The sequence below is a fragment of the Harpia harpyja genome, chromosome 6 (assembly GCF_026419915.1).
Source record: "Harpia harpyja isolate bHarHar1 chromosome 6, bHarHar1 primary haplotype, whole genome shotgun sequence".
Classification (NCBI taxonomy): Eukaryota; Metazoa; Chordata; class Aves; order Accipitriformes; family Accipitridae; genus Harpia; species Harpia harpyja.
Window position 1 is genome coordinate 24453322 of NC_068945.1, and position 7301 is coordinate 24460622.

The window sequence follows — 7301 nt, forward strand, 5'->3', positions numbered from 1 at the left end:
GGGCACTCTCAGCTGTTGAACCCAACCCTTTGGCTGAGAATCAAGACCTAGCAGAAGGGTATTTACACCTGATATCCAGCAGGAAGACAAACTGTTACAGGAAAGAAAGACAAACGAACAGTTTTGTCAGAAGCAGCAAGGAATGGCCAGTGACACTTTTGTGACCACCTGAGGGACTTCCAAGCAGCTCAGTGCACAATCATCATGCCTCAGTGCTTGTGGGTCCCAGCTAACTTCTCTGTTGATCTTTGGTGGGATTAGTCACCTTGTCATCACTGACCAGCAGTTCAGCTTTGTTGTAACCCAATATAAGCGTGAAGTTCTGACCACAGCCCCCACACTGGTTTGCACTGTGTACAAGAGTTGTAAGGATTTGGTGCCCAGGGTATTTCTGTCCCCTACCTACAAGGCGCAGGAGCCCAATTAATGGATCTTCTAACCTCTCAAATCAAGGGGCAGCAGCAAACTGCCCTCTTCTCTCTGCCAGGGCACAGCTGAGAAACACTGGTCCCTTGCTCACACATACTCATATATTTTTCTTTTCTTATTTACACTATAAAATGATTCCAGCTTGAGTGCTAGAAGACGACATCTTCAGAGGTGATTATTTTCAGGACACTGACAAGCGAGAGTCATTTGGAAGAAGCACTACAAGTGCTAAGAATCCCTTTCTACATCTTTATGTGTAATTGCTATAGATTCTGTAATTTTTGTAATGAGTTTATTTCATCATGTTTGAGCAGTTTTCTCCCTCTCTTTTTCTATTTGGAAGGACAGTAGCAGGAATGTGTCTGGCAGAGAAGGATGATACTTTAACAGAAGAACCAGATGATACTTTGAAGCTTTGTGGCTTAGCACAGATTTTTCATCTTATAAGAAGATGCTATTTTTGTATTACTGGTCAGGCTTATATTCCTGGTTGTTGGGCAGGGCAGTTCAAATTCCCCTTGATTCTGTATTGCTTGATCTTTAATTACCAGTTTTGAAACATTATTGGGTCCTGTCGTGTTTTCTCTCCCTTTTCTGCATTCACAATTATTTCTTAGCCATCTTATATTAAACTATGAGGCACAATCTTCCATCATATGTCCCCCCCCAAGCTTCAACAATGCAAGGATAATATCCTGATAATACCTTTCTTCTTGCAGGAGACTGTCAAAGCCCAGGTGTTTCTCTAACCTTTTAAAGTCTGGCTTGGTGAACAAGCAAAGAAGGGAACTGTTTGGGATCAGACAAGCCATACAACCAACCTAATCTCTACATGCAGCAATGAGATCAAATCAGGAAGAAATGGCTTGGAAATACTAGTACAAAGAACCCCTTCCTTGTGTAATTCATCCTGCTTTCCCAGCAGCTTTCAGCTCATGTGTTACGGTTTGTCCTAACTCCTCCATGCTTTTTTCTTGCCTGCTTAAAAAAAGTAAGTCACTGCTGGTCAGAGCTCTGCTGAGAGCAACTGAGAACTGTTACTACAACAGAAGCGTTTGGGAGACTGTTGCCTACTGTTGGTTTGGGGTTTGGGGGCGGGTGAGAGGAAAGATTGCCCAAGGTTTGGGAGATAAACTGGGCTCTTTGTGTTGCTAAAGCATTTTGGACCCTTTGGTTTTCTTATTTGCTGGAGGAAGACCCTAGACTATGCCTACAACAAAGGAATTTATAACACATGTCAGGCTGCCCAGGCAGAGTCCTTCATTTTCCTCTTTGTAATTCAAAACAGCATTTGCATCCTTGCTGGAAGTGGAGCCCTCCTTAACTTTTCCTCACTCCAGGGAAAGGAAGTGCTGAAGGATGGGGCAGTTAAGCATACATGAACCCAAGCATCTCCTGTGCATGGGAATTCCACTGGAGAAAGGCATCCATTGTGCTGAAACAGCTGCCCTCCAGAGCTGATATTTAAAGCTGCAGGCTGTCACTCGTTGGCAGTTGAGATCTTGGTTTTGCTCTGGAGGAGCTAATACCATCCTATAATCCAGGCAGGAAAGATCTGTGTGGGGTTTACCATATATTAAGTGCTATGCAAAACTGTAAAATTCTTCAAATGCACATTAATTTTATTACATGAACAAAATGCTTTTACAGCAGATCAGATTTGTTCCAGTTGTTTGCTTGTGCCTTGGTCCTCCCTAAGGCCTTAATACATGAGGGGAAAGAGAAATTTATCTTTACTTTTATTTATCTTGGAGTCAGACCTGGATGAGGTCTCAAGCAGTAATAATAATATCACTTCATTAGCCCAAATATACCTGTGTCAGGGGCATGTGGCATCAAAGAAAAACCTCACCTGCAAGTTGGTGTGAAAATGAGGAGCTCTCTGAGCATGTCCTACTTGTGCTTACATGTTGACAGACCGGTCCACCACCAATAGTGCATTGGCCAAGCACTTCCCACTGACCAGGGCAATGCAAGGTGGTGACTCTCACTCAAGAGCCATCAAATCACCCACATTTCCCCTACCACTACTGATGAAATTTAAAATAAGTTTAGTGGAGCTCATCATGGAAAATATATTCCCTCCACCCAATCAAACAGACAGAGAGGGTATGAAGGGTTGCCACACCTTCCCAGTGCCGAGAGTTATCAGCTTGTATCCTGCTATACCGTGCATCATTAAATTTGACTGGCCCTAGTTATCATCTCAGCAGCAGAAGTTATTATAGTTTATATGAAATGATACATTTCTTCTTTAAATTCAGATGCAACATTTGATTCAATGACTGATTCAATTTACCACTCAATTTCTCAGAATGGCTTAGTAATAAACTGCATGAAGAAGCAATCCATTTTTGTTGGGGCTCATTAGTACTGATCTAGTTATATCAAGTGTTGCCCTTTCCAGTCTTGGGGAGAAAGTAACGCAAAGGAATTCGTGCTTCTCGGTTTCAACCTTTTATAATTTTGAATGTGTCAGTCAACCTTCCTTTTTCTTTCTGGAGCAAATCACTTACTTACTTACATTTTGCATCCTACTATGATGGCTTGAACCTTGCACTTACTTTTGTAAGGGACTTTCACTGCCATTTCACAGTCATATCTAGCCTCTTTTATGGTTTTTTTCTTTTTTTCAATGTACATAACCAAGATCCAATTCACATATCTTTTAAAAGTGAAAGTTACACAAGCAAAAGGTAATATTGTCAATGAAGAGAATAAGGTCCCATGGAAAGGCCGTTGGATGAAAGTCAAGAAATCTAAGCTTAGTTTATCATCTTCTATTGTCTGCTCTGGCAGCTTTGAGCAAGCCACCATATCTCTTTGTGCTTGTTTCTTATTCCACTCTGAAGAAAAACTGAGGCACTGTTGTGATTTCCTTCATTTTCTCTACACTGCTAAGTGTCAGTGAACCCAAATCTTATTTGTGGCTTTGTAATGCAAGTGAGCAAAATGTGATAGTCTAGTGTCAAAACAGTCACTTTGCTCTCTTCAGGAAAACACTGGAGAACCTGTTATGTTGTACATACCAGTGTAAGTATGTGATTAACAAGTTTGGTGCAAGTGTTCCTGGAAAGACATTTTCCACATCAGTAATTCAGAAGCCTCTCAAATTTTAAATCAGACAGACAGTCACAAAATTCCTCAGAATAAATTGTATCTCGTCTTGCTAGGCCTGAGTCTCCCTGTGAATCTCAGAAAAATGACAGCATGAGCAATGAGCCTGAGAAACAGCCAGAAGGCACTGGCGAGCCCAGAGGAGCTTGGACCCCAGGGATGCAGGTCCAGCAGCTTCCAGATTAAGGGTGCTCCTCACCACCAGCGCTACAGGGAAGCATGCCTGGGTGCAGCATTCCCAGTTTCTGATAAATGTGGCGTTTTGGGGTTACCTCCCCATCCTTCCTTCCCAGAGCCGAGCATTGGCTCTCTGCTTTGGCTCAGTTCATTGCACTGGACTGAAGCGAGCTTTTTCACCGTAGTATAACCACCTAATGGCAGCCACAAAAAGTCCTTGGAAACCACTGTTTGCCATCTGTGGTGGCAGGCCCTTCTCGGGGAGGACATGCAGGTTGGGATGGAGTTACGTGGGACGTCCCGAGCTTCACGCAGGTTTGTGCCCTGCGGCTCTCCCCTCGAAATGCAATGTTCTGCCAAAACCAGGGTGATGCTGAGGGCCTCCCGCCCCGACATCCGCTTCTGCACCCCCAGACGGGGGGCTGACCTGCAGGTCGCTGCTGTTGCAAGTTTCGGGAGGCCTCGCTACTGAGCAACCCCCTCTTGCCCAAATCCCTGCTGGTGACCTGCAAGTGAGAGGTGCCGCGGGGGGGAGGTGGGGAGCTGTCTGTTGTCACTGTGGAAATGGGATCTCCTCTGACCGGATTAATCTCCGCAATCTGGGAAAACACGGTTTCAGTTTTCTCTTTTGTAACAGCAATCCCTGTTGTCAAGTTAGATTATAGAGCTGAACGGCTAGATTATGCTGTCAAATGCTTGCTTCTGCGAGACTGTGTTGAACGGGTCAAGTGTCGCGCCTCTCCTTGTTCTTTGCATAGCTCTTCTGGTTGATTTTTTACATCCTGCTAAGAGTGAAGATGCCTTGAACCAGCCTTGAGCAGAGAACAGAGAAGACTAGCATGCCTCCTGGAGTGAAGGATTGCTGCTGAGCGGAGCTGAGGTTTTCACAGCAAAAGCAGAGTTACACAGATACGTCTCTGAACCACATGCTGGGCTCAGGACCAAGCAACAGAAATAGCACCGCTGAGCTTTTTCTCCATTTGGCCATTGAATTTAGATACCTTGAACTTCAGGGAAATTTGAGTTTGGATTTTAAGCACCTCGGGATCTGAAGCACCTCAGACTATTGGGAGGCGTTGTGGTGAGCCCAGGAGAGAAGCGTGCAGTCACAACAGGATACAGAACCTGGACCTGCGATTTCCAACAGGCCCACCTCCAACCTTTTATATTAAAGTCTAATGAATTCAGCTGCAGACAATACCTGCTCTGTCCTGTGCAATTTCATAGAGCATTGCACTGCTCCAAGGCTCATTTGAGCCCACAGTAAATTAATATTTTACCCGTTGGAATGTTTTTTTGCTCCAGCTACTTTAAAGGCAAGTTGTGGCAACGAGTGGGTGGGGTATATTTTATTTAGCTGTGGTGAAAATATTACTGTTCTTGATCTGAGCAGCTGAAGCAATAGAAACCATAGAGAGAGAAAACCACCAAATGGGCGGCGGGGGGGCGAAGATGAGGGAGAAGGAGGAGTGCTTTCTTGATGGAGGTGTAAGGAGTTTACAGTTCTGAGAGGGAAGCACTTATGAAAAGACAATACATGGATGAAAGGGCAGGGACCCCTAAGCAGGATGACCCTATACAGCTGCCACATGGCTTGGTAAGTAATCGTGCCAGCCTGATAGTTACCAGGAAAGTTACCTAGAGGATTGGGCAATGGCTGCTGCCCAGTGCTTCCTTTGCTAGGTCCCAGGGCTGCGTATAACTGGGCATGATGAGTCAAAAAGTTCTGGGATCCTCTGGTCAAAAGTGGACTTTGCCCATTGCCAGGGAACACAGCCAGAAGATTTCAGATCTCAAGGTGGCCCATATTTACATTTTCCAAAAAAACTTGCCAGGTTGCTACACTCAAAGGTTTTCTTACAGCCTGTGGTATTTAGCAGGGAGTATGTCAGATTCACTGTGAATAAACTGTTTCAGAGGTCTACTGTCCACTATATAATTTTAAATCTTTTACCTTTCATCTCACAGCTGGAAAATGTTTCCAGTGAACACCAAGAGCCAAGGGCTTAGTTGAAAGGATGGCACAGCTGGTTCCACTGCAAAACATGTGAAGCAGAGTGATGCACTGAAAAAGGAAAAAGCGAAACCAGGAGGTTAAACATTAACCAGTTCCTGCTCATAAAATGGTTTCCATTTCTAAGGATTCTCCAAAGCTTTGGAAACAAATATCAATATGAAATGCCTCGATTGAAAGAGACAGGCAGGAGACATGTTGGCATCTGAGACAACTCTCTCATCAAATGCTAATCATGACAAGTCCCATTTCCAGCTAGCAGTGTGTAATCAGCCACTTGTAAGTGCCATGGCTCCATGCAACGGTGAGGACGGGCACGCAGGCAAGACACGTGGTTGTGCATCTGCTTTGCAAGGAGGTTTGTGTGCCTTGGACTTGGGAAGCTTGGCACTGCTGCGTCTCTTGTGTAACAGATGCTCCACTCTGAGCAAGCAGCGAGTCCTCCCACTCCCCCGTATGTTCGGTTGCTAATTGCAAACATGAAGGACAGACATTTTGATGCCTACTCTTTCAAATTCCTCAAGTTCTTGCTTTCAAGCAGTTTGTTTCCAAGCTGAACTGCCTTCTTTTCATGGGTATTTCAGTGTGAGTAGTTTAGACTATCCCACTAGCAGCTTTGCTAATTGTAGATGCTATGGACATCTGTGGTGTGCTTTTTTGGCCATTTTATTAGAGTAACTAATGTCCGCACTCATTTTGGAGTGAGCAAGAAGCAAAGAACCTACAATATGGCAGACACTTGGCTGTCTTTGCCTGGGAGCATGCTATTAGACCTCATAGCTACTGAGGGCTAAGAGCACGCATATTTGCAGTAGATGAATTAAAGTGCTATAAAGACACAGAGCAGATTTTCCTCCAGGTAACTTGTCCATGTGCCATGCCCTACTCATCCAGCATACAACATTGTCACTCAGCCCAAAGAGGACATTAGTTCTGTTTGCTGTTTTCTGCATGAGACTTGATTCTTTAGCTTTAAAAGGATGCAGTTGTTTGTCTACCTCTTTTGCCTCCCCATATTACCAATTAGCACAGAATAAGCCAGCTATGGCAAAACATTGCCTCTGCTGCCCACAGCCTAGGAAGAAAAATGTGTTTCTTTTTGTGGCAGCTGGGGGAGAGAGCCCCAGACAAGAAGTTTTTGTTCCTGATTCTTCCAACTCTCTCACCTTTCTAAAGCTAGGTCACATCTAGTCTCTGACTTGTTTGTCACTCCCTCCATCCCACCAAGCTGTTGTGAACATCTCCTGTCCTAGTCAGTTAGAGTTCTCTAATTAGTGACATAATAGTTGGGCAATTAATGAACTAAACCTGCATCATAATGAAGGATAAACATTGTTAGTGAGTCACTCTGAAGCAGGCATCCAGTGCTGCTGGAGTCTTTTTTCCCCAGCAAGCTGCAGCTGGTTGTAACAGGGGTGTATCTATGTTCTGCCTCGGGGGCAAATTACTTCAAACAGGACTTTGCTGTGTGGCTGGAGAAAACAACCATTTGTTTGCAGTTTTCCTTGCAAAGGGATGAGTCTAAATCATGCTTTCTTGACTGAAGCTAAGTAGTACCTTCAAG

The 7301-nt window shown here is 44.4% G+C and overlaps 1 long non-coding RNA gene across 2 annotated transcripts in view; it reads left to right on the top strand.

Annotated features, from left to right (window-relative positions):
• Window positions 1–4963, top strand: part of LOC128143089 (uncharacterized) — a 50412-nt gene extending 45449 nt beyond the window's left edge. For both annotated transcript variants that reach the window (XR_008235605.1, XR_008235604.1), the window contains one exon: window positions 1149–4963. This is a non-coding gene — a long non-coding RNA (uncharacterized LOC128143089). The remainder of the gene's footprint in view (window positions 1–1148) is intronic.
• Window positions 4964–7301: the final 2338 nt, after the last annotated feature.